Below are 27,634 nucleotides of genomic sequence, written 5' to 3'. Positions count from 1 at the left end.
TTCTGAGGGCTACTTTTCTGGTAAAGCTTCCCATTCATTTCTGTCTTGTCCATTGAATGAACGAATTGGGAGTATCATGACTATCTGAAAATTATTATGTATGGGGAAAAATAATGGTTGGAGTTCAAACACTAAGCAAATGGACCAAATCCCATTGCTCAAAACTTACTAACACTTAAAAACAAAACAAAACTTACTTGGTAATACTTATTCTGGTGATGTTGTTGTTGTCATTAGGTGCTGTCAAGTCGGTTCCAACTCATAGCGACCCTATGCAGAACAGAACCAAACACTGCCTGGTCCTGCACCATCCTTACAATCGTTGTTATGCTTGAGCTCATTGTTGCAGCCACTGTGTCAATCCACCTCGTTGAGGGTCTTCCTCTTTTCTGCTGACCCTGTACTCTGCCAAGCATGATGTCCTTCTCCAGGGACTGATATTTTAACTTTTTAATGTTTTACAAATCAATGTTTCAAATAATACACATATGAAATAATATCTATATATTTTTATACATATAGATATAATTTGATACATATTGAAAAATAAATGTATGGCTTAAATGGTTGGCACCCCCAATCTTTGAACTTTTGTCATTTGGAGCATTAAGGCAAATAACAGGTCAAACAGCTAACTTTATACTGTGATGTGTTAAAATTAAACATTATGTGAATTTTTTTTTTTTTTTTAATGCTGTAAACATTATCACCACTTCACAGATTTCTCTGTAACCTGGCAGTGTTATCCTACTTAACAGCATTTGTTTTTAGCTGACAATCAAATAGATACAAAATTCTTTAAGGCAATGGCACCAAGCTACTTAAGGCAGGTATTTGCGAAACCAATGCTATATTCTACTTGGTTCTTATTCTCCAGCATTGTATTTTAATTCAAAGCATTATATACTGTTTGGTAGGAAATTGCAAGCTCCTATGTAATGCTACTGTTTACTCAGGGATGCCTCTCAAGTATTATGTACAAAGCAGCTCTAATGTTCAAGAATTTCTGCCGTATCTGTATGGAATCTCGTTGCAAGCAATAGACAACTCTCTCTGGGCTTATTTCATCCTCAGTGTTTAGGATTATGGAACAGGAGAGCAGACCAAATTTATCTAATAAGTTCTGAGATGACACATCTGTTTTGGTTGCTGCAATTTCCATCCAATATAACTTGCTAGGTTCTGCCCTGGACAATGTTCATGTATACCCGGGAAACCTATTGCAGTCTGTCTAGGGTCAGCTAACCAGTGTAAGTAAACATTCAAGTCTGGTTTTCATAAAAGTCTCATACACATGTCCATAGACAGTAAGCTTAGCTACACCAACTCTCATAATAATAAACTGAATATTTCATTTTACATTGCTGTTTTTGTTTTTTGACATTACTTGCAGCAAAGGGGGGTTACATTTATTCGTGATATGTGGTTCAAATTGAGGCTCCTGCCAATTTGGGGTCGGCTCGATGGCACCGGGATTGGTGTTTGGTTTGGTACCAATTCTAAGGAGCTGAATTCTTAACATATTTTTAAGAAAAAATGCAAGCATCTTCTTTTGTCTATTGAAACTGAAGAAAGATAATCATCTTTTAGATTTTCCTTCCATTTATGGAGCTGATTTTAGAATCTATTTATCAAGGTTTCAGCATCATAGAAAGAATTTAGCCAGCGAGGTCACAAAGTCAGATTTATATGATGAAATTTCCTCTTCTGGTATTTTCCCACCATTTATAGGAATATAGGTCTTCTCACAACACAAGTTTTGAAGAACATATGAGAAACTTACTGAGTGAGTCTAAATTGTCTGTACACATTTGAAGGCAACACACATTCAAGAAGAATTTGCTCTCTAGCTTTGCCTTCAGTTCTTCTGACTGCTCTTAGCACTCCTCCAACTGGTTTTCATGGCACTATCTCAATTCCAAAATCCTAGTCTTCTCAAAAGGCATATATTTTTGCTGTTATTCTGAAAAGTGCTTTCCTTTTATGCATATTACTATATGCAAGAACTGCAAGGATTCTATCTTTCAGAATTAAATTCTGCACCGTACTACCCTTCTGAGGGTGAAAAAGCTGAGGAGCTAATGATTGTCCAGGGATCAAGACCTTCACTGCTGGCAGAACTGGAATCATCTGATAGCAGCTTTTGTCACATAAATTTCTGCCATGAAATGCTTCCATATCAGAACTAGATTTATCTGGGATGTCAGCATGACTGGTGTCAAAATTTGTGATGCTTGTTTTTTCTTTTGCATCTATGCTATCCTGGTCTTCAGCTTCCATTTTAATGATGTCTTCTTCCCTGTCTGTGTCAGGAGCTATGGGCAGTTCTCTGTGTTTCGTGCAATTTCCTGCTGATTTTCTTCAACCTCAGTGTTTGTCTCCATAGCGGTATATTTTTGAGAAAAAGAATTTTTATCTGTGTATTGTGCTGCTAGAAACTGAGCTTTTTAGGTGCAGAAATCAGCAGCTATTTATAAACTAAGGTCTATTTGAGTTTGGACAAAAAGGTCACTTTGAGATGTTGCATGAATCTCCATGGAAATAAACAGAGGGATACAAACAACTACACTCACTTGTAAATGCCTTATTAGTGCCACTGAGTCAATATCAACTCATAGCAACCCTGTGTGACAAAGTAGAATTGCTGTAATCTTTACAGAAGCAGATGGCCAGGTTTTTCTCCTGTGGAGCCACTGGGTGGGTTAGAATCGCCAAACTTTCGGTTAGCAGACTGCTTAACCTTCGTGCCACTAGGGCTCTTTTGTAAATGCTTATGTATCTATAACCTGCTTTTTAAATGTGCTGTTTTCATTCAAAAGAGAGGAATCAATTGAATTACTTGAACAACCATATATTTATATATCGTGTGTCTGCACACTCTAATGACTAAGATGCTCCTGATCAAAGCCATGGTCTTTTCAATTGCCTCATATGCATGCAAAAGCTGGACAACGAAAAAGGAAGGCTGAAAAAGAACTGATGCATTGGAATTGTACTGTTGGCAAAAAATATTGGATACACTGTGGAATCCCAGAAGATCCAACAAATAAGTTATGGAAGAAGTACAGTGAGAATGCACTTTAGACGCAAGGATGGTGAGATTTTGTCTTTACCTTGGACACATCAACAGGAAAGACCCATCTCTAGAAAAGGGCATCAAGCTTGGTAAAGTAGAAGGTCAGTGAAAATGAGGGAATCCCTCCATGATATGGATTCATATAATAGCTGCAAAGATGGGGTCACACATATAAAAAATTATGAGGATGGCCCAGGACTGGGCAATGTTTCCTTCTGTTGTGCATAAGGTGGAAGCCAGCTGGATGGCAGCTAACAATAACAACGACCTGTCCAAAAGAATCACGAGCCTTTTATGTATTAATACAAAAATACTTTTGAAGTATATTTTTAAGTGAAACAAATAAGATGTAACACTTTACCTAAAACATGATACTGTGTGTACACAAAGAGAGGGATATAAAAATTTCTATGAATGTCAACACAATTTAAAAACAGTAGTTACCTGTTGGAGTGGCGACAATGTTGAGGAGGAATGGAGTTTAAACAAAGACTTTACTGTATAACTTTTTATTTATTTATCTATATTATTTGACCCATGTGAAATCTGTTAGAAACTTAAAATAAAATGAAAATATATGGAAGAACATAGTTCCAAGGAAAGCTAAGCTGATTTGGTAGAAAGGGTGCAAAGAGAGGGACTTGTTCTCAGGGATTACTACAAAATTATAGCAATAAAATCAGCACAGTACTAGAGCAGAAAGAGAAAAGAAATAGAATTTAATAAAATATTGAATCAAAAACCGGATCCTTATATGTACCAGACTTGGTAAGGAATAAAAATAACATGACAAATTAGCGGTGAAAGATAAGTACACAGTGAAAAATAAAATTGCTTCACTATTATCTTAATCATTTGATGAAAAACTAAGTGTGGAAAGTAAATAAAAAGCTAAGAGAATTAAATATCAGCGATGATCTATATGGCCTTAAAACGGAATCAAGTAAAAATATAGTATATAAAAACAAATAGAATAAATTAAAGTGAAATACAGCAAAATAATGAAATAACAGATCATATTTTATTTTAAAATCACCGATAATGTATCAAGATGTTCTAATTAAATTCTAAATTAAAATGATTCAGTGGCACCAAAAACCACACAATCCTCCACCCTGTGCATGTGAGGCAAAAAAAAAAAAAAAAAATTTCCTCAGAAGTTGGTAGATTGTTCTATTGCTCTTAACACATAACCTCAAATTTTAGTGGCTTTAAAGAACAATTTAATATTTCTTTTGATTTTTTTGTGTGGGCTGGGCTTCAGCTAGATGGTTCATTTTCTGGGAGCCTGGCTATGACCAGAACATCCAAGATGGCTTCAGAACTGTCTCTCACATGGCTTCTCTTTCTGGCAAAGTGGTTATACTTATTTGGGGGAGGGCTTCCTAGAGGGGGTGTGGCATGAAATTTTCTTTTGGCCAAGTATATGGTAATTTGGGTGAATAATAAGTAGGTGGGGAAAAGGTGAATTCTCTGTAATCTTTATAGAGTTATGTATGTACATTATCATATAAACCCAGTGCCGTCGAGTCCATTCTGACTCATAGCGACCCTATAGGACAATGTAGAACTGCCCCATAGAGTTTCCAAGGAGTGTCTGGCAGATTCGAACTGCCCACCCTTTGGTTATCAGCTGTAGCACTTAACCATTGTGCCACCAGGGCTACCGTTATCATATATCGTATATATATTATCCTTCTTATTAATTATGGAATTTAGTTCTTCTAGATAGGTTATATGCTTTTTATTTGTCCCACTTGACCCATCATAGGCTGAGAAAGATAAAGTCTCTTACTACTAGTGTGTTTCTATTTTTCTTTGAATTTCTTAAAGATGTTGCTTCATGGATGTGGTTACACAGACATACATATTGGTTATAGTTGTGAATTGCACATTTAGTATTCTAAAAGTATTTTCTTTAATGTTTCTTAGCCTGTAATCTATGATGTTTGATATTTGAATCACAATCATTGCCTATATTTTGGGGAAACTTCTGTATTTTAGTATAATACACAAACAGGATAGTACACAAATCACAAAAGCACAGCTGGGGGAATTTTTGCAAAAGAAATGTATTCATATTTACTACCACCCTTATCAGAATATAGAGCATTGGCAGAACCCAGAAACTTCTCTATTTGTGCCTGCTGGTCTTTACTCACATCACAGCAAAACACAAGCCACCACAGTAAGACAAATTCACAGATGAGTGGTGGCTGTTTTTCATATACTGGCAGGGTCATCCACGGTGGACAGATTTCAGCAGAGCTTCCAGACTAAGACAGGCTGGGAAGAAGGACCTAGCAGTCTACTTCTGCAAAAACTGGCCAGTGAAAATCTTACGAATAACAGTGGAAATCTTACGAATAACAGTGGAACATTGATATAGCACTAGAAGATGAGCCCCTCAGGCTGGAAGGCACTCAAAATAGGACTGGGCAAGAGCTACCTCCTCAAAGTAGAGTAGACCTTAATGACATGGATGAAGTAAAGCTTTTGGGAACTTCATTTGATGATATAACATGACTCAAAATCAGAAGAAATAGCTGCAGAGATCCATTAATAATTGGAACGTGTAACGTACCAAGTATGAATCAAGGAAAATTGTAAGTTGTCAAAAATGAAATGGAGTGCATACAAATCGATAGCATAGGCATTAGTGAGCTGAAATGGACTGCTATTAGCCATTTTGAATTGAACAATCATATGGTCTACAATACTGGAAATGACAAATTGAAGAGGAATGGTGTTGCACTCATCAAAAAAAAATTGTAAGATGTATCATGAAGTACAATACTGGCTGTGATAGGATAATATCCATACTCCTACAAGTAAGACCAGTTAACAGGAAGGACCAGTCCCTGGACAAGGACATCATGCTTGGTGAAGTAGTGGGTCAGTGAAAAAGAAGAAGACCCTCCAGGAGACAGAGTGATACAGTGACTGCACCAGTGGGCTCAAGTATAGCAAGGAGTGTGACGATGGTGTAGGACCAGGCAATGTTTCCTTCTGTTGTGCATAGGGTCACTATGGGTCAGAACCAACTCGATGGCACCTAACAACAACTGTCTTTACTCATCCATAGGTAACTGATAGTCTGACTCCTGCCACCAGAGATTATTTTCATCTGGTTTTTAACTTTTCATCAATTGAATAGTATAGGTGCTCCCTTTTGTATCTTGCTTCATTCACTCAATGTTAAGTCTATGAGATACATCTGTATTATTGTATGTAGTGGTAGTTTGTTATTTCTCATTACTGTATTCAATTGTATAACTATATCCCAATTAATTTATCTATTTTCTGCTTATAGGCATTTGGAATGAACCAGTTCTTGGCTTTTGTGTATAATGTTGCTAAAGAGCTTTTGTACTCATCTCTTGGTGCTTTTTTTTTTTTTGATTGGTATGTGCCTAGATGGAAGAACAATTGCTGGGTCATAAGGTTTGCATATGTACAGCTTTAATAGATACTGCCCTTTTTTTAAAGTGGTTATATAATTTACATCCCTACCAAGTCCCTAGTGTTTCATCATTGTTTGTATTTCCATGGTTAACATTGTCCATCATTTTTAATTCTCTAACTTTATGATTTACTTTGCCTTATGTTATATTTTCTAATGTTAAGGACACCTGGATCCTGGGAAACCCAGGGAGAACAGGAGGAAGATAAGGGGTTCTTTGGTAAGGCGCCTGGAGATTGTAAAGACTGAGGGAGAGAGGAAAGTCAGAGAGATTTTTAAACAGAGGAGATCACTAAGCCATTTTCCAGAACACAAAAAGGATGTAGGGATTTCTTTACCAATTGCTACTCCACAAGGTTATACGGCTCAGGTAAAATTTAATTTTGTCAGGAAAGCTGGTAATAGGGAACTCAAGGTCAAGAAGGGAGAGTGTTGATATGTCGTCGGGTTGTTAACCACTGTCATAGAACAGTATGTGTACAGTTTAATGAGAAGCTAGTTTGTTCTGTTAACCTTCACCTAAAGTACAATTAAAAAATAAATAAATAAATCTTAACTTTGTCAAGTGACTAACAATGGCATGAGAGTTCATAGTAGATATGAAAGTTATTAAAGCTTCATTACTATTATATTCTTACAAAATCAACTAAAACAATATTTCCATACAAAATATATATGAATATTATATAACACTCAATTGGGAAAAAAATCACTTATAATTTCATCATCCAAAGTCACCCATTCTTAGCATTTTGCTTTCTGTCAAGATTTTACGTATGACCGTATTTAACATGCAATTTTATAGTTTTACTTTTGAGGATATTGTTTTTAACAACATTTTATGTCATTATTTCTTTTCTTTTACACTAGTATTTTAAATAACTACATAAGCTTGCATTTACAGCTATATTATAATTTTAAAATAATTCCCCATTGCTTGGCATATAGGTTGTTTTTAATTTTATTACTCTACTAAGAAATCCCACAAATACTGCATCTGAATCATCCATACTTGTTTTCTTATGATACATGTCTAGAAAGAAATCGAAAGGATCAAACTGTACAAAACTGTTTATCATTTTGCTAAATTGCCATTCAAAAATATTATACCAACTTACCTTCCCCAAAACATTGAGCTAGAGTATCTCAGTATAAATAAAGACTGCCAATCATCCATAATTTCTGTAAACTTCACTTTTCTCCTTATGTTAGAATGAAAATTTAAGAAGACTGCATATTGATCTAGTCAGTGTGTCTAGACTAGCTTAATAGAACCATAAACTATGGCCATATTTTTTGACTCCTTTAGAGGTTATATTTAATATCATCGGTATAAAAAAAATCCAGAAATTAATGAATAAGTGAACCATGAAATAATGTTCCCAAAAGGATGGCCTTTTTTAATATCATGATTCATCACTTATAACTTAAATGTTATATACAAAGATAATGCTACCCTAGAATTGCGTACACAACAGGCTGATTTATCTTCGTGTTCTTTGTGTTTTGATGCACAGGCTTTTTAATGGCATTCATTCATTAATTTGACAAGGTATGCCTTCTTTGTATATGACACCATGATGGTGCTGGGGGTATAGATAAATGAATAAAATAATACTCTGCCCTCAAGGAGTTTAAAAACTAGTAGGAAAGAGACATGAATATAAATAGCCATGATACAAGATGAAATGCTGAGTGCCCTTAGAGAGGTATGAAGGTAGACTCCGGGAGAATACTGATGAATACACCTGCTTCTGCCTAAGGAAATCAGGTAAGTTGACAATGGTTGAGAATTTAAAAGTTGAATGGGATTTTACCCTTCTTCAAAAAAGTCATTATTTTTGCTTCTTTGAAATAATAAAAGGAATATCATATTTCCATAGATGATAAATATAATAACAAAATACTCATAAGCAGTTGATTCTGGCTCATGGCTACCCCCATGTGTGTGAAGTAGAGCTTCTCCATAGGGTTTTCATGGCTGTGACCTTTCAGAAACAGATCACCAAGACTTCCTTCTGAGATACCTATGTGGGTTTGAACCACCAACCTTTAGGTTAGTAGACAAGTGCTTAACTATATGAGTCATCCAGGGAAGGAATCTCAAAGAAAATCTAATCTTATATATGCTGCCAGGAAATGGATAAATTATTTGGAAAACAAAGAAAAGTTCCAAAACAACAAAACCTCAGTTACACATAACCATGTTACAATATTGTGAGTGCCTAATCTTGCCAATTACCATTCTATGATTTCTGGATAACTTATCTGGGCAGAATATCAGCTCTTAAAGATCTGTGAGGGAGAAATCCTTAGTGAGAATATTTGAACCTATTGATTTGGGTCAAAGTAGAGGAAATTATGACTGAATAAAAAAAAATTGATGTGTTCATTAAATTGTTCTGCCAGAGAAATACATCCCCCTGAACACACTCTTTTCTGTATATATACTTAACATTTTAGGTGAAACGTATTTCTTAAAATCAATTTCTTTTTTTAATTGGAGAGTACTTGCAACTCAGAATCAGGAGATTGGGGATTCATCTTTATTCCATAAATAATTAGTAGTACGGACCTGAGAAAGTCTTTTGACCTTTGTGGACATAGATTTTCTCATTGGTTTCGCCAGTGGTCTCCTCGACCCTTTCAACTGTGTCTGATATTTCTTTGCTTTTTAATTTTTTTTCTTTGTCAAATCCTAAATGAAATATAACCAAACATTTTAAAATTGATGTTGTCAGACAGAAAGCCCATGAAGTTGGCTCATAACAGCTTGGAAACTCTCATGCCTACTTGTCTGGCATCAATGATTAGTTGCCTTATTAAGGGTGCATTACTTTTTATAGGAAACTTTCTGCCCATCTCACAGAGATGAGTGCATTCTACAAGTTAAGTTTTTGCCTTCCATATCTATTTAATGTATTGTTAAAATTCAAGAGCCAATTCAAGTGTTACTGCAGTTTAATTTTTAAAATTGTAATTACACGCTTTATTTGTCTTTTAAACATAACTACATAATTGCTGCAGAGCCTTACTCTGTGTTGAATGCAGGTGGGATGCAAAATAAAATGTACCTTTTCTGAACAAAGAAAAAAAGTTGTGCAAATCCCAGCTGTAATTACTAGGTGCAGGTGCATACAAAAAAAAAAAATATATTTTCTGGTGAATGTATTCATTCACCTTATTTTGAGTAGGAAATTATAGTTTGTCTAATAAAATGAAGTTGTCATTTTAATTTGCTAAGAGCAGCTGGTTGGTTGAATAATACCACACACTTCTACTTCTTACATGTAATGGCTTTTTTTGGTGGGTTACTTTCTAAAAATATTGAATTTTAAGAAAATACATAGGATATTATTTTTTCCAGACTGTCAGCTCAAGGTTGAAATCTTGTTTGGAACGTGGGAATTGGGCTACAATTTCTTTAAGTCTAGTACTCACTTCTGTAGCTTTCTCAAGAGCCCAGTGGCAGAATCAAATTAACAGAGGTCACTGAAGAGACTGCTCTTGATGGTGTATATCCCACTGGAGTACCGCCATTGATACAGCCAAAATGGTTATCAACATCACACACACAGCCAGTTAGCATCAAGAGAATTCGAGACTGACGGGCCCACCAACATCCATCCTCCCCACATAGATTCCAGCCACTTCATGAAAAACAGCCTGTTCAAGAAAAAAAAAAAGTATATTCAAGTAGATTAATTTTCAAATAATTTTTAGCCAAGCCTTTCCACATTGCTTTAACTATCTTCTACATCTGAAAACCATTTCCTTCTGATAAAAATGTATTTATATATTTAAACTTTTAAAAATTATATACAAATACACATTCATACACATATTTTTATACTGTAAGTATTCTTTGATATAATTGAAAACAGCTATCTTTAGAAAACCATAATATGTATGGACTAGCTTGAGTATAAAGAGCCTTGGTGGTGCAATGTTTAAGCGCTCAGCTGTTAACTGAAAGGTTGGTGGTTTGAACCCACCAGCCATTCAGATGGCAAACTACTCTCATAAAGATTACAGCCTAGGAAACCCTATGGGGTAGTTTTACTCTGACCTATAGTGTTGCTATAAGTCAGCATCTACTCCACAACGCACACCAACGATTCAAGTACTCTATTTTTATTGCATTCGTCAAGATTTTTTTGCAATTGGAATTTAAGTTAGAAACAATACCTATGGAGTTTTAGTTATTTTTTCCCCCAATGCCCTTTTTAAGCTCAATTATGAACATAATTTGTGTATATTAGGTAATTAAAACATAGCCAATTTTTGCTTTTTAGAAAATGCAGACAGACTTGGATTTTACTTATCTCAGTAACATCAAATACATATTCTATACTTAAAATTGCATTTGAAGGTTTTCGGTATCATTCAATACCCAGTATCACAAAATTCTTGCCCAATTAAACGTACGTTTTTATGCGATGAGATAGTGGCTTTGTTACATGCTATAACTGACCACAAACTATATATATATATATATATATATATATATATATACACTGTGTGTGTGTGATTCACTGGATGAAAGAGATAAAGAGACATTAGAAAAGCACTTTCTATAATGTATTTGAATAGTTTCTGCTTTGATAGAAAGTGTTTACATCCTATGGTTGCTTCTGTAAAGCTCAGCGATGTCATTTTTACTTAAATGTATGACTCATTGCTTTTGCATATATGCTGGTTTTTTTGTACACTACTCTAGAAAAATTAATTTGATCAGGACATTTTTCAAACTGTTGTTGTTGTTAGGTGCCATCGAGTCAATTTAGACTCATAGGAATCCTGTGCACAACAGAGCGAAACACTGTCCCGTCCTGAGCCATCCTCACAAACTTTGTATTGTTGCAGCCACTGGGTCAATCCATCTTGTTTGAGGGTCTTCCTGTCTTTCACTAGCCCTCTACTTTACCAAACATGGTATCCTTCTCTAGGGACTAGTCTCTCCTGATAACATGCCCAAAGTAACTGAGATGAAGTCTCTTCATCCTTGCTTCCAAGGAGCACTCTGGCTGTCCATGGTATATTCAATATTCTTCACCAACACTCTTCTTCAGTCTTCCTTATTCATTGCCCATCTTTCAAATGCATATGAGGTGATTGAAAACACCATGGAAGGGGTGAGGTGCACCTTAGCTCTCAAAGTGGCATCTTTGCTTTTCAACACTTTAAAGAGGTCTTTTGTAGCAGATTTGTCCAGTGCAATCTGTTCTTTGATTTCTTGACTGTTGCTTCCATGGGTGTTGATGGTGGATCCAAGTTAAATGAAATCCTTGACAACTTTGGCATTTTTTCCATTTATCATGAGGTTACTTATTGGTCCATTTGTGAGGACTTTTGTTTTCTTTATGTTGAGCTGTAATCCATACTGCAGCCCTTATGGCTCAGTGATTAAAGAGATTGACTCCTCAGAAGAAAAATGTGGCAATCTTATTCTTTAGAGATTTACAACCTTGGAAAACCTGTGGGGTCAGCATGAGTCAGAATCAACTTGATGGCTGTGGGTTTGCAAGCTAGCACCAACTATTAAGCTTTTAAAACTACTTGACCTGTGTAAATTTTACAAAAAAAGCAGTAAATGTGGCTCTCATATGACTTACTTGGTATATTTGCCCATAATTAATATCATAAATTTGCCTCCAGTTGGCTCTTATGTAATTTAGAGCTAAAGAAGATACTGCCTGTTTGTCAATACAAAATTCAGTTAATATTTATGTGACTTATTCCTGTGTTAGATGATGTCAGAGAAGAGAAGGCAAATATTAACGTAAAACGCTAAAATGTAGACACTAAAATGCAAATTAACTTATGAGGATCAGACAATGCTTTGTATTCTGCTTATATAGCTTCTCTACCAACTAATACTAATGGCTAACTGGCTTCTAATCTAGAATTTAGTTCCACTATTTCTAAACAAAAGAAATATATCAGCTTAAAAATAACCTTTCTCAACTCTTACCACATAATTGATTATGTAATCACAAATTATCTACAATAAGCAAACAAACAAATGAAAACAAACTAGTTTCTATTGAGTTGCTTCTGACTCATGGCGACTCTGTGTGTGTCAGAGTAGAACTGTATTCCACAAGGTTTTCAGTGGCTTATTTTTCAGAAGTAGATCTCCAGGCCTTTCTTCTGAGGTGTTTCTGGATGGACTCAAACCCCTTATCTTTTTGTTAGCAGGCAAATATTAACGATTGAAGCCACCCTGGGTCTCCAATTATTTGTACTACCCACCCGACCTACTGCTTTTGAGTGAATTCCAACTCATAGTGATCCTATAAGACAGAGTAGAACTGCCCCATAGGGTTCCCAAGGGTGTAAATCTTTACGGAAGCAGACTGCCACATCTTTCTTCTGAGGAGTGGCTGGTGGATTTGAACTGCTGACCTATCAGTTAGCAGCCTAGTGTTTAATCACTGAGCTACCAGGGCCCCCTAATTATGTACCCTAATTATGTACCATAAAAAAAATGAATTCGGTAAAATTTGTGTTTAGAAATAGATGTCAAATTCTTCAGACCAGTGCTTGTATGGCCTGTAACTTCTTATCAACTCATAATTTTGTAAAGCTTTTGTTTTTTCTAAGAAAGACTCCTGTGAAATTTTTATAGATACAGTTAATATTTAGTACTTTTATGTTTTAAAGACTCTAATTTACAAGATAATTGAAGATACAAAACGTTTAACCGAAATTAATAAATAAGTGAAAAAGTTGGGAAAATGTAGCAATCTCAAATTGAAGGCTGAGAGTGTTCAGTTGTTGCAAATGTGGTCCTCTTAAGATAAAACACAAACTATTTTGTCATTTAAATCTAGAATTAATTTGTGCACCTGTTTCATCAGCTGTAAATTTCCAAATTATCAACTCTTCAGCAAATTAACAATACTCTTTTTATGCAATTATTAGGGGTTAGTGTTGACATCCATCATATTTAAAGTGGTTATTAATATAAAGATTTCCTATTAGAGATGACAAATTTAACATCTTGAATTAATGTATGAATCATGCATGCATACTTTCTACATAGAATAATCAAGGCATAGTTTTTAGAAGAACCATGACTGAGCTACTATACTATTTTGTATATGTAGTGTAAAATAAGTACCTGACTACATTTGGGAACAACTGAACCAAAGTAATTCACTTCTTAAATTTATTTATATATTTGCATTTTCCCCTTTTGTGAACTTTGCATATAAACTCCACCGTGTAAAAGATTTTATTTAAAAGTTGACTCTCCCTTCATTAACAGATAGCCTAGCAGATAGAAACAAGGTAACTAGCCCTACAACTTTTCAATAACATATCCAAAATCTCACTAAGTAACTGTAAAAGAAGATTATCACATTTTCATTTTATAAATCGATATTTAATTAATATTACTGGTTCCACATCTAGTCACAATGGGACAATTGTGTAGGGTTTACTTTCCCACTGTAAGTGGCTATGTTGTTTTTGTTGGGTACATTTGAGTTGATTTTCAACTCATAGTGACCACATGTGAACCGCTGCATAGAGTTTTCTAGGCTGTAATCTTTGTAGAAGCAGATTGCCAGCTCTTTTTCCAAGAGAGCCACTGGGTGTGTTCAAACCACTAACCTTTCGGTTAGCAGAGGAACGTTTAACTGTTGTACCACCAGGGCTCCTGTAAACAACTATAGACTTGGGCAAAATGTAAAATCCAAAACTTTTCAGACATTGTACAACAGGTAGCAAAGGTCCTAGATTATTGAGAGAAATGAGACACATGAGCCTAAAATTTCCACCTATAGCATTTTCTGACTACAGAACAAAGGTGTAAAGCCCAAGTGGAGAATAGTTTTCTTGCTCAGCTGGGAAGGTAGAAATAGAAATTTGAGACTGCTGAAGAAGTTGGAATTTGTGGATTACATTGGAAACTAGAGAACTGCACAGAGAGGTGTCCTTAAAGTCTTCCCAAGGTCCCTCTTGAATTCTTGACGGAAAGACTGGCTGTGCATGCACGTGAGACACTGAGAATTTAAAAAATAGCAGTTGTTACAGGGCAGAGAGTTGAATACATACCTAGAGGGTACACAGAGCTGGGTGCCTGGACTTTCCATCCTTCCAGGGTGGAGACACCTCTGAGATATTCTGAGCTGGAGACTGCAGAAAGTCTATGCTCTAGGAGTAGGGACCATGCCGTAAAGCAGGATTAGCAACGTTTTTTGTGTAAAGAGCCAGACAGTAAATATTTTAGGATTTCATAGTAATATGGTCTCCCTTGCAATTACTCAACTTTACAGTTGTAGTGTAAATAAACCACAAATTATATGTAAACAAATTAAAATGGTTATGTTCCCCCTCAAAAAAAAAGATTATTAAAAAAGCACAACGGACTGTGGGCTATATTGGGCCCACAGGATGTAGTTTGTAGTTTCTAGTCCTGGAGCATGTGCTATATCCTAGGTCTGAGCACAAAGCCTCAATACACTTTCCCTAACACTCAGAGTGCCTTGGAAGAAAGGCCTGGTGACCTACTGCCAAAAAATCAGCCACTGAAAATCTTTCAGATCCTACAGACTACGCATGGGATCTCCATGGATCCACATTAATTTGACAGCAACTGGTTTTTTGCATTTCTTTTTTCTTTTTAACAAAGCCTGACACTGTCAATAGATTCTTCCCTCATTTAGCTGTCTTCCAGAACAAAGAGCAGCACCTTTTAAAGAAAGATGATGTAATCTAGACTGCTTACAAGGATCAGCATAAAATAGACAAAATTTTAGAAGTGCAAAGAATCAGAAAATGTAACTCAGAAAAAAATAAGTCGATATAAATGGACCCTCTGATGACCCAGGTGTTGGATTTAGAAGACAAAGACTTAAAAATGACAATTAAACATATATTCAATAATTTAATGAAAAAGGAATATATTATCAATGAGTATATTATCAGTAAACAGATCTAAAATGTCAGCAAAAAAATTATATATATATATATATATGTAAGTAGGCATTCTTGAACTGAAAGCTATAATGTCTGATATGAAAAGTTCACTGGGTAGGCTTAGCAACACACAGGCACAGAAAGTTCACTGACCCTTTCCTTAGATCAATATGTCAAGGATCTTAAATAGAGCATTCGGGTAAACTTTATCAAGTTTGTAGACACCTATTCATCTAGGTGTAACAAAGACACTTCTCAGGCTCCCTGGGCTGGGTGCACCCTTCTTCATTAAGGAGTTCTTTTTGTTCCTTCAGATGTGCATCTCTGAGTGAGCAAAAGTCAAAGGACTGGAAGGATCATAATAGACCCCATATAACTTCAGCATGCATAAATATTACAGGTCAGAAAATGTAATAACCAGCTATGAGGCCCACAGATACACTCTAAGAACTCTATAAACCTTACATATGCCTTTATATACTGCAATGTCTCAGGCAGGCTATGGATTACTGAGAAAAGTCTTCTTTCCACACACTCACACGTACCACATTGTAAAGTTAAATAAAGTTCTTGACTTATTTAAGAAAGTGTATAGAAGTCCTGTCTCGTTTCTGTGATCAGTTGCAAATAGGATCTCTGTGATCCACAGGGTTTTCATTGGTTGATTTTCAGAAGTAGATCACCAGGCCTTTCCTCCTAGTCCATCTTAGTCTGGAAGTGCCACTGAAACTTGTTCAGCATCATCATAACAACATACATGCATCCACTGACAGACAGGATGGCACAGCACTGGGGAGCATTTCATTCCATTGTCCATGGGGTTGCCATGAGTTCAGGGCTGACAGGGTGCCAGTTAACAATAACAACAACAACAACAGGAACCCTGCTGAAGCAGGTGGCCACATGGCACAGGAACAGTTGCAGCCGGTCAGACAAAACTTCCTCAGAACCCATCAGTCCAGAACAGAAACTTAGAACTGCCAGTGAACACAGTCCTCGCAGAGTGGAGTCTGGCAGGTTCTGAGAAGCATAAGTTGGTGCTGCAGTAAAATTCTTATGTTCCTAGGGCCTAAATAGTTATTCAGGAAGGACTTTTCAAACAATCTAGGCACTTAATTCTTCACTGAAGATTCTTTAGACATAGGACTGTCCTGATTCTCATAGGAGTCTAACTCACCGTCAGGGGCCATGTATTCAACAGGGTGAAATATCAGAGTCAGCACCCAGACTTTCCTGTTTGCTTTCTCCTCCTGAAAGTGGTCCTTAAGGTGGTTTCCCTTATCTACGCAAGCAGTTTGACCAATTATTGACTGGACACTCCCATAGCCCCTCACCCCACTATAAAGTCATATACATGTCTCTGTGTGTATGTATATACAAATATATATATATTTCACAGATTACATATGTACATACATGTATATATGCATATTTATAGTCACAGATTTTGTGTAAATATGTACCAGCCATCTAGGTAACATTTAGCCAACAGGTTGATGTTTTACTGTAAATTTCATGGGTGGAAATTAATCCTGGGAATCTGGAAAATGCAAGGACATTTAGTTATAATTTTCCCCACATTTGAACATACATATATGTGTATGTGTGCATATGCAGGTGACACAACCTTATTTGCTGAAAATGAAGAAGATTTGAAACACTTACTGATGAAATCAAGATCAATCCTTCAGTATGGATTGTACCTCAACATAAAGAAAAGAAAAATCCTCACAACTGGATCAATATGCAACATCATGATAAATGGAGAAAATATTCAAGTTCCCAAGGATTTCATTTTATTTGGATCCACAATCAATGCCCATGGAAGCAACCGTCAAGAAATCAAAAGAAGCATTGCATTGGACAAATCTGCCGCAAAAGGCCTCTTTAAAGTGTTAAAAAGCAAAGATGTCATTTTGAAGACTACAGTGTACCTGATCCAAGCCATGGTGTTTTCAATCCCCTCATATGCATGCACAAACTGGACAATGAATAAGGAAGACTGAAGAATTGATGCCTTTGAATTATTGCCTTGATAAAGAATATTGACTATACCATGGACTCCCAAAAGAACAAAAAATTTTGCCTTGAAATAAGTACAGCCGGAATGCTCATTAGAAGCAAAGATGGCGAGACTTCACCTCACATACTTTGGACGTGTTAATCAGGAAGGACGAGTCCCTGGAGAAGGACATTATTCTTGTTAAAGTAGAGGGCTAGCGAAAGAGAGGAAGACCCTCAACAAGATGGACTAACACAGTGCCTGTAACAATGGGCTCAAGCATAGCAACCACTGTGAGGATGGTACAGGACTGGCAATGTTTTGTTGTGCTGTACACAGGATGGCTGTGAGTTAGAACCAACTTCACAGTACCTAACAACAACAACACACACATACATACATTTTTGACAGTATTTTATAAAGCCCTTGTGCATATTTGATGGTATTTTATAATGTTATGGACCCTGATACAAAGACTATTTTTACAGGAGACGTGGCCTAGTTTAAATCCTTCATCTGCAGGTACTGTTTGGCATAAAATTGCTTGCTGCCAGAGCATGACTATGTTGCTCTAAAAAAAAAAAAAAATTGCTGTCAAGCCAATTCCAACTGACACTGACCCTATAACTTCCTAAAATCCTGATTAAACTTTTCATTAACTTAACAGGATATTGCTAAATGACATTAACTTTTTGTTTTTAGTTTGATAAGCAAATGCTTAGTGTTTTCCGACTCTTACCATTTTCCAAATATGTAGTCCTTTTGCAACATAGTGAAAGATTCATTGCACGATTATTTGGTGTAGTTATATACCCATCAAAGTACAGTGTTTCTTGCTAAACATCTTTTTTTTTTTTTTTTTAGTATTGAAGGAAATGTCTTTAGAATCTACAGAAGAGATACCAGTAAGTTGTTTTATAATCCTCAGGGGGGCATATGATAGCCAAGTCATTAATTATTTACCAAGTTTCTACTCTAGACCTACTACCATTTTCAGTGCCAAACATGTAAATACAATTATCCCTTAGCAGACTCATTACACTTGAACAATCAACTTATCTCTACATAAAAGAAACAGAGTTCGGTAGAACTTAATGACTCCTTAAGAGAGAGTTGATAGTAGATCATATAAAAGTTATTATATTTTAATAATGATAAGTACTTTAGCAAGAGATAAAAATTTACATAAGATAAAATCTATTTGAACTTGACCATCTGTAAATGAGAAGTTTTCTAATAATATTAACTGTAGTTTCCTTAATGTCTTCGATAAATAGGCCATAAATAAGTAAATATATAGGATATTATTGTTACAGTAATCTTGCTGTTGTTATATATAATCTTGATTAGGATAAAAGAATTCCATTGCATAATTGGGAATAAGACTTAAAATGCCAGTGTTCTGGAAGATGAAGACAGTGTCATGTGTAAGTCAGAGTAAAATTGACTGACAATCTATCATTTCATAAGCCCAGGTTTTAGCTGCTGGGAAGTCTCTAGGCACCAACAGAGGGGCTGGAGGATGAGGTAGGGGACCGAAAGCCGAATTACTTCTCTTTCAGTACATTGCTTAGGGACAGCCTGAGAAGAGTCATAATTTGACTTGCTGTTTTTGTCCCTCAATGACTTTGAGTTACCTGGAGGACACCAGTAAATATTAAACAATAAATGTACATCCATCTTTTTATTCATAAAGGGAACACTGAAATATGTATGGGGAAAAATTTACAACTCTGAGCTTTGTGTCTTTTCCAGGTATACCAGCATTTGCCTGCTTCGCAAGGATTAATTTCAAGCTGTGGAATTTACATGGGACCATCATCCCGGCAGCTAAATGTTACCTAAGTGGTTGTTGCATATTTAAACCAAGTTTCAGCATAATCAGTTGTTCACATACACCAAGGAGAGGAGCCATGGAGTATTCCTTTGTGGACTGAGCAGACTTTGGAAGATGACATTAAATATGCAGTAAAACTCACAATGAAACCTAAAGGGGAAAGAAACAACAACAACAAAAAAACTTTTACTGAAAATTTCTGAAAAATATGAAGTCTCTGGGATTTCTCTAAACCCTTTTCTATGTTATTTTTCTTGTGAGTAAATAGGGGCAATTTAGGAAAATGGTAAAAATAAAGGTCAATTAAAAGGTATTTTATACAGAATCATCAATGCATACAGAATAATATAGCAATTTGGATATTCAGACAGGGCCCTAGACTTAGATGTTTCGTGTGCTTGAGTGACAAGAATCAGAAATACGGATTAGCAGTGAAAATGCAGAAGAACTATAGGTAGCCACTTCCACTGGCCCTACACAGATCTTTAGGTAATATTTTCTTTTATCTAATGGAACTATGCCACTGCAATTTAAAGTCATTTCTGTTTACTCCTCAGAAAGGAAATGAGTGCAATGAAAAACTTACTTGAACATTTTTTTTTGTTGTTGTTAGTGCAAATAAACCTAATATCTCTTTTTATTATTATTTTTATTGTGCTTTAAGTGAAAGTTTACAAATCAAGTCAGTCTCTCACACAAAAACTCATATACACCTTGCTACTTACTCCCAATTGCTCTCCCTCTAATGAGACAGTCCGCTCCCTCCCTCCACTCTCTCTTTTCCTGTACATTTCACCAGTTTCTGACCCCATCTACCCTTTCATCTCCCTCCAGGCAGGAGATGCCAACATAGTCTCAAGTGTCCACCTGATCCAAGAAGCTCACTCATCACCAGCATCCTTCTCCAACCCATTGTCCAGCCTAATCCCTGTATGAAGAGTTTGCTTTGGGAATGGTTCCTGTCCTGGGCCAACAGAAGGTCTGGGGGCCATGACGACCAGGGTCCTTCTAGTCTCGGTCAGACCATTAAGTCTGATCTTTTTTTCGAGAATTTGGGGTCTGCATCCCACTACTCTCCTGCTCCCTCAGGGGTTCTGTGTTGTGTTCCCTGTCAGGGCAGTCACTGGTTGTAGCTGGGCACCATCTAGTTCTCCTGGTCTCAGGCTGTTGTAGTCTCTGGTTTATGTGGCCCTTTCTGTCTCTTGGGCTCGTAATTACCTTGTGTCATTTGTGTTCTTCATTCTCCTTTGATCCAGGTGGGTTGAGACCAATTGATGCACCTTAGATGGCTGCTTGCTAGGGTTTAAGACCCCAGATGCCACTCTTCAAAATGGGATGCAGAATGTTTTCTTAATAGATTTTATTATGCCAGTTGACTTAGATGTCCCCTGAAACCATGGTCCCCAAACCCGTGCCCCTGTTACGCCGAGCTTTGAAGCATTCAGTTTATTCAGGAAACTTCTTTTCTTTTGGTTTAGTCCAGTTGTGCTGACTTCGCCTGTATTGTGTTTTGTCTTTCCTGTCACCTAAAGTAGTTCTTATTTACTATCTAATTAGCGAATTCTCCTTTCCCAACCTCCCTCCCTCCCCCATCTCATACCCATCAAAGAATATTTTCTTCTCTGTTTAAACTATTTCTCAAGTTCTTATAATAGTGGTCTTACACAATATTTGTCCTTTTGCAGCCGACTACTGTCACTCAGCATAATACCTTCCAGTTTCCTCCATGTTATGAAATGTTTCACAGATTCCTCACTGTTCTTTGTTGATGCTTAATATTCCATTGTGTGAATATACCATAATTTATTTATCCATTCATCCGTTGATGGACACCTTGGTTGCTTCCAGCTTTTTGCTATTGTAAACAGTGCTGCAATGAACATGGATGTGCATATATCTGTTCGCGTAAAGGCTGTAATTTCTCCAAGATACATACCAAAGAGTGGGATTGCTGGATCTTAAGGTAGTTCTATTTCTAGCTTTTTAAGTAAGTGCCAAGTAGATTTCCAAAGTACTTGTACCATTTTACATCCCCACCAGCAGTGTAGAAGTGTTCCAATCTCTCCACAGCCTCTCCAACATTTATTGAGTTTTTTGGATTAATGCCAGCCTTGTTGGAGTGAGATGGAATCTCATTGTAGTTTTGATTTTCATTTCTCTAATGGCTAATGATCGTGAACATTTCCTCAGGTATCTGTTGGCTACCTGAATGTCTTCTTTAGTGAAGTGTCTTTTCATATCTTTTGCCCATTTTTTAATTGGGTTTTCTTTTTGTAGTTGAGTTTTTGCAGTATCATGTAGATTTTAGAGATCATGCACCGATCAGGAATGTCATAGCTAAAAACTTTTTCCCAGTCTGTAGGTAGTCTTTTTACTCTTTTGGTGAAGTCTTTGGATGAACATAGGTGTTTGATTTTCAGGAGCTCCCAGTTATCTACTTTTTCTTCTGCACTGTTAGTAATGTTTTGTATGCTGTTTATGCCATGTATTAGGGCTCCTAACGTTGTCCGTAATTTTTCTTCCATGATCTTTATCTTTTTAGATTTTATATTTAGGTCTTTGATCCATTTTGAGCTCGTTTTGTGCATGGGGTGAGTTATGGGTCTTGTTCCTTTTTTTTTGCACGTGGATACCCAGTTATGCCAGCACCATTTGTTAAAAAGGCTGCCTTTTCCCCATTTAACTGTTTTGGGGCCTTTGTCAAATATCAGCTGCTCATTTATGGATGGATTTATGTCTGGATTCTCAATTCTGTTCCATTGGTCTATGTATGTGTTGTACCAGTACCTAAACCTAATGTCTTTAAAGTTTTCTCATACGTTTTTCCATCCTTAAAATATTTCCATCTATGTTCCCTGTCTTCCCTGAAATCTCTCTATTCTACTCTTTGATTCTCCCTAAGATAGACATAATGTTAGTACTAAACCCATGGCCAGAAATTTTGCAAATATACATAAATGTAGGTGTGCTCTCTACTGGTCAGCAGCTCTTGAATTTATAACCATGGAGAAACCAGGTCTAGTGGTCTCAGGCTTTTGAGGCATTTGGAGTCTTTATCACAAAATCTGTACATATGAAGAGAAGAAATGTTCTCCCAGACTGATGTTAAACTTTTTGAAGTAAAAATCATTATAATGAAAGGAATAGATAAGGAAGCCTGGAGAGCCATCCTGGGAAGTGATTTCTCATCCTTAGAACCCCAGGCATTTTTCACTTACCAGCCTGGGCCTGAGCCATTAGGAAACATTTGAACTCTGACACCATTTATTTCCTCAGTCACAACCTGATTGCAATATAGTTTTCAAAGTACTTTCCATTCTGACTGAAAAATGATTAGCCATAGTAAACTGTGATGTGGATCTCTGGAGCAAGTACTGGTTAAATGTAAATGGAGCAATTCTCCCTACAGCCCACTCATCATTTGATAAGCTAAACATTGGAGTTCTTCCCTTTAGAGTGGGAGACATTTAACTCTCTCATAGTATAGAAGGAGTCCCTGGGTGGGGCAGATGGTTAAGGACTGGACTACTAGCTGAAAGATGGGTGGTACAAACCTATCCAGAAGCACATAGGGACACTGGCCTGGTGATCTGCTTTCAAAAGGTCACAGCTTTGGAAACTGTATGGAGCAGTTCCAGTCTGCACACATGAGGTCATCATGAGTTGAAATCGACTTGAAAGCAGTAAAGAGAACTGAGAATTTTAATATTCCGTTAATATAGTAGTTTTGTGTGTGTGTGTGTGTGTTTTAATATTGTGGGATACAGACATAATTTGGGCCTCTTCTTTTTGCTTTTTCACTAGGAGGTTTTTTGGGTTTTTTTTGAACATTTATTGTGCTTTAGGCGAAAGTTTACATTGCAAATTAATTTTCTATTCAAGAACTCATAAAACAAGTTGTTCTGTGACATTGGTTCCAATCTCTGCAATGTCTCAGCGCTGTCCCCATTTTCACCCTGGGTTCCCTGTTTCCATCCATCTATTTTCCCTGCCCTTTCCTGCCTTCTTTGTTTCTGGGCAAATGTTGCCCTTTTGGTCTCCTATAGTCCATTGTTCTAGGAGCACATTCCTCACGGGTGTCACTGGTTTGTTTTATAGGCCAATCTATTATTGGGTTTTGAGGTGGTCTCCGGGAGTGGCTTCAGTTCAACATTAGAAGGATGACTTAGGGCAATAGGCTCGGGGGTTTCTCCAGTCTCTATCAGACCACTAAGTCTGTTCTTTTTTATGAATTTGAGTTTTGTTCTACATTTTTCTCCCATTCTAATCAGGACCTTTTCCCTGTTCAGAGTGGTCAGCAGTGGTAGCTGGGCACCATCTAGTTCTTCCAGTCTCAGGCTAGAGGAGGCTGTGGTTCATGTGGTGCTTTAGTCCCTTGGACTAATTACTTCCTTAAGCATTTGGTTTTCTTCACTCTCCTTTGCTCTGGGCAGGAAGAGACCAAGAGTTGTATCATAGCAAGATTTTAAGGCCCCAGAGGCTATTTATCAAACTAGGATGTAGAATATTGTCTTTACGTACTATGTTATGCCAATTGACCTAGATGTCCCCTGAGACTATAGTCCTTTGCCTTCAAGCCCAGTAGCCCATTCCTGCAAGAAGTTTGGTTATGTCTAAGAAGTTTCCATAGCTATGCCCCATATGTACCCTATTCTATATACGAATATACATGCAGCATGTACAAATATGTATGCAGAGAAATCCACAACCATACCTATATACGCATGTGGGTGTAGTCCCATACCACCCCCCACACCTATTTAGCATACATATCTGCTTATGTATTCACTCATGAATTATTGTTTGTTATTACTGTTGTTGTGGGATTGTATGTTATAGTATTTACCAGAGTTGTCCTTTATTCTTGCATACCTCTCAGTGTCTTCCTTTGCCTTGGCCATATTGTGCTGACTTCCCGCATATTGTGTATGCTTTTCCCTTCACCAGAATCAACAAGTGCCTCCCTTCTAATCAGTGATTCTCCCTCCCTCCTCTTCCCATCACTGGTAACCATGAGAATGTATCTTTCTATTTGTAAATCTATTCTTGGCTTTTTGTAATAGTGATTTCATACAATATTTGTCTTTTTGTGATTGACTTATTTCTTTCAGCATAATGTCCTCCAGATTCATTCATGTCTTGAGATGTTTGGCAGATTCATCATTATTCTTTATCATTGCTTAGCATTCCACAGTATTATGTGCCACAATTTGTTTATCCATTTATTCATTGATGCACACTTAAGTTGTTTCCATCTTTTTGCTATTGTGAATAATGCTGCAATGACCATGTGTGTGCATATGTCTAATCATGCCACAGCTCTTATTTCTCTAGGATATATACGTAGGAGTGGGATTGCTGGATTGTACAGTATTTGATTATTCCTAGCTTTTTAAGGCAGTGTCACACCATTTTCCATAGGGTTTGTACCATTTTATAGTCCTACCAGCAGTGTATAAGAGTTCTAATCTCCCCACACCTCAGCAGCATTTGTCATTTTTTGTTTTGTTTTTTTAAAATCGGTGCCATTATTGTCAGGGTGAGGTAGTATCTCATTGTAGTTTTGATTTACATCTCTCTAATGACTAATGATTGTGAGCATCTTTTCATGTGTATCCTAGCCTCATGAATGTCTTCTTTGGTGAATGTCTTCTTTCATGTCTTTTTCCCACTTTTAAATTGTATTATTTGTCTTTTTGTTCTTGAAGTGTTGGAGTTTTCTATAAATTTTAGAGAATAAACCTTTGGCAGATATGTTGTTGTCAACATTTCTTTCCCCAGTCTGTAGGTTCTCCTTTTATTCTTCTGGTAAAGTCTTTTAATGAGCATAACTATTTAATTTTTAGGAAGTCTCAGTTAGTCTTGTGCTGTTTGTGCATTTTTTGGTTATGTGTGATATTCTATTTATGCCAGGGATTAAGGCCCCTATTTGCTAGGAACTTTTTAAATTGATTGACTGATTCATTCTCTTTCAGCACTCAACTCATATACTATTTCCCTCCGCACAACAGGTAATCATTTAAGCAGATAAATATCTGCTTGTTTGTATATCTTCTTGAAATACATGTGCCCTTGTTTTGTGTGGCTAATCCTAGGTGGCACAGACGGTTAAACACTCAACTATTAATAAAAAGATTAGTGGTTTGAACCCACCCAAAGAGGCCTTGGAAGAAAGACTTGGTGATCTGCCAGTGAAAGGTCATAGCACTGAAAAACCCTATGGATCACAGTTCTACTCTTCAAGACATGAGATTGCTGTAAGTCGACATGAACTTTATAGCAATTAGTTTTGTCTTGTGTATACACATTTTAATTTACATTAATGATACTGTGCTGTAAATCCCATTATCTTTCTTATTCTTTCATATTTTTTGTACTCAGTGCTATGTTTTTAAGTTACATCTGTATTGGTGTAGATATCGCTTATCCTTTGCTTTTATTGGTATTGGGCAGCATGACAACTAACTATCCAGTAGAACTAAAAAACCGAGTTGTCTCCAACTATCTTCTGTTCAAACAATATTTTGTGACTTCTTTGCAATACACCTGTGAGTAAAAATTTCTTCTTATTAAAAATCTGATTAAAAATTTAGACTCTGTAATGCCAGATTACTCTCCAGAAAGGCTGCACAAATAGAAACTTCCTTTAGTCATGGAAGGAGTCCCATATCTTCACACCTTGTCAATGCTTGATAATATACAGCTATTTAATTTTTCTTAGTCTGATGTAAAAAAAAAAAAAGTCTGTTTTATTGTTAATGATTTTCATTTATCTGAATGCTAATGAATATAAACTTCTCTCCATATGCTTGTTAGCTTAAGTTATCACCCCACATTCTATGCTCATCTTTCTGTATTAGTGGCTATCTTTTTCATATAGTTTTATAGGAGATCCTAATATATTCTAGAAATTAATTTAGACATCGCAAATATCTTCTCCCATTTGTCATCTGTGTACTATTTCTGTTTCCTTCATTGTATAAAATTCCTTAATGTTGAAGTAATAAAAATCAATCATTTTATTTATCTTAGATTTCATGCTTTTGAAGTTTTGTTGTAAAATTATTTCTTGTTTTCTTCATTATGAAAATGCTTTCCTACGTGATGTTCCATTAACTTTATAGTTTTGCTTTTTGCTTTTAGGTGTTCATACAGACATATATCTATTCTCATTTTTCACCACTCATCTGTCAGTTTATCATAGTGTGGTGGCTTGTGTGTTGCTGTGATGCTGGAAGGTATTCTACTGGTATTTCAAATATCAGCAGGGTCATAGGTGGATGTGAGCCAGTGGAGCTTCCAGAATAAGCCAGACTAGGAAGAAATACCTGTCAGTCTACTGGAAAAATTGGTTTGTGAAAACCTTATGACTAGCGGTACCTACAAGGAAGTTCCTACAAGAAAAAGCAGTTAATACCACTGTTATTAAAATTGGTCATTTTGAGTCAATCATTTGGTTTACTTGACCTTGGTGATAGAAATGATGCCAGAGACTCCACAACAGAATTTTGCAAGACCAATGACTTCTTCATTGCAAATTCCTTTTTTCACCAACATAAACTGCGACTATATGCATGGACCTTGCCAATGGAACACACAGGAATCAAATCGAATACATCCACAGAAAGAGATGATGGAAAAAGCACAATATCATCAGGCAGAACAATGCCAGGGGCCAACTACAGAACAGACATTAACTGCTCATATGCAAATTCAAGTTGAAGCTGAAGAAAATTAAAACAAGTCCATGAGAGCCAAAATGCGACTTTGAGTATATCTCACCTAAATTTAGAGGTCATCTCAAGAAAAGATTTGACACATTGAAAATTAATGACTGAAGACCATAGAAGCTGCAGAATGACATCAACGACATCCTACATGAAGAAAGCAAGACATAGTTAAAAAAAAAAAAAAAGAAAGAAAGAAAAGGCCAAAAAGGACGTCAGAAAAGACTCTGAAACTTGCTCTTGAATGCAGAGTACCAAAAAGAAAAAACAAACCCAGTGCCGTCGAGTCGATTCCGACTCATGGCGACCCTATAGGACAGAGTAGAACTGCCCCATAGAGTTTCCAAGGAGCGCCTGGCGGATTCGAACTGCTGATCCTTTGATTAGCAGCCATAGCACTTAACCACTACACCAGCAGGGTTTCCAGAATGCAGAGTAGCTAAAGCAAATGGAAGAAATAGTGAAGCAAAAGAGCTGAACAGAAAATTTCCAAGGGTGGTTCGAGAAGACAAAGTAAAGTATTATAATGAAATGTGCAAAAACTAGGAGTTACAAAACCAAAAAGAAGAATACATGTGGCATTTCTCAAGCTGAAAGAACA

The 27,634-nt window shown here is 36.5% G+C and overlaps 1 pseudogene; it reads right to left on the bottom strand.

Moving 5' to 3' along the window:
* Window positions 1-1,520: 1,520 nt before the first annotated feature.
* LOC111749768 (protein cereblon-like) lies at window positions 1,521-24,207 on the bottom strand (annotated as a pseudogene).
* Between the last annotated feature and the right edge of the window lie 3,427 nt (window positions 24,208-27,634).

Source organism: Loxodonta africana, chromosome 8, assembly GCF_030014295.1.
Source record: "Loxodonta africana isolate mLoxAfr1 chromosome 8, mLoxAfr1.hap2, whole genome shotgun sequence".
NCBI classification, from domain to species: Eukaryota; Metazoa; Chordata; class Mammalia; order Proboscidea; family Elephantidae; genus Loxodonta; species Loxodonta africana.
Note: the sequence above shows the minus strand (reverse complement) of the source record. Positions and strands in the feature narration are given on the sequence as shown.